The following is a 1,458-nucleotide window of genomic DNA, read 5'->3' as shown; positions in this document are numbered from 1 at the left end:
GCTGTAAATCGTGATGTCCTTCAGTCTGTGGAGTTCCTGAGCTGAGAAGATAAAGCAAAGGAAGGGTCACTGTCATGCTCTTTCTGGAATTGTCATGTACTGACTTCTGTCGTGAGCCTGGTTGCCTGGTTCTTTCCATCCAGCAAGAAAGGCCAGAGGTTCCTACAAAATGCACAAATGCAGCATTGTAAACGGTTTGCTAGGAGGGAGTTCTGCAGAAGAGTTTTTTGGGTATATAGTGGATGACAAGCAGAAAAAGAGTCAGTAATGACATCCTGCTTCAGGAAATTAGAAGTATTAAGCACAGAAGTATGAACATGAATGAGAAGGAATATTCTACCCAGGTTAAGTCTGGTAAATCCTTAGCTAGAAATCTGGCCATGTTTTGTTACTGCTTTTCAAGATGGTACAGAACGAATCTGGAAGTATGAAGAATGTCAAAAATATGACCTATAGGAAACATCAAAGGAATTATAAAACTTTAATTCAGACTGGAAACTTGCAATATGTAAAAGGTAGCATCAAAGAAGGAAGAAAATTTGCTCACTAGGTCATCTACTGAAAGAATCAAATGTGGAAAGCTTAAACTGTTAGACGACTTAGGCTACACCTCAGGGAGGAATTTTTAACAAGATCTCTAGCATTTGTGTAGATTGCCAATCTTTATCATCCTAGGAAAGTGTAGAAACCTATCATCCTAGGTTTTTAAGACAACTGCTAGATCTAGATCTGCACAGTTTAAGTACAGATCATCCTGACTTCCAGAGGTCAATGGGCTACATAAGTGTTTAACATCCACTGGAGCCCTATTTTTTCAGACGTTTGAGGAATGGCTTGTCTAAAATGTATACGGTAAATTGATACTATTTTGCCTGCATGCTGGCACTCAGCTATGCATGCTGTCTTTGTTTATATTTATTTTCTTCCTCACTCCCTCTCTAATCATCTATAATTTTATTTACATGCTCAGCAACTGTTCCTCACTGTTATAATCCTCTCCATTGGCTTGCCACTCGCTGCTTAGTCTTATTTCCTGTAGTTTATCATATTCCCCTGGCTCATTTTTCAAACAGCCAGGGGTGATTTGTTCCTATTTTTATGAGGACAATTTCAAATTTTCTTTTACTTATTTATTTTTAAAATCACAATATATAACAATCGAGCATGTTATATTAATATAGTTGCAATGCCCTTAGTACATTCTCTTAGGAAATACTTACTACCTTGGTGAAAAGCTCAGGTCAGGTCACCCAAATATTTTGTTTAACCATCCTCAGAGGAAAAGCAGTTTGTGCTTTAAATTTAGTGCAAGCTGTTGGCAGCAAGGTTACACTAAATAATTGTACACTAAGGTTAGGCTTACAGGATGAGGCTAGGAGCAGAGTGTTTCTGAGGAGGAAATGGGTCTCCCATGTTCCTTCATGGCAGAAAACCTGAGATAACTTTTTCAGAATCTTC

The sequence above is a fragment of the Anas platyrhynchos genome, chromosome 1 (genome assembly GCF_047663525.1).
Source record: "Anas platyrhynchos isolate ZD024472 breed Pekin duck chromosome 1, IASCAAS_PekinDuck_T2T, whole genome shotgun sequence".
NCBI lineage: Eukaryota > Metazoa > Chordata > Aves > Anseriformes > Anatidae > Anas > Anas platyrhynchos.
This window is presented reverse-complemented; position numbering follows the sequence as displayed.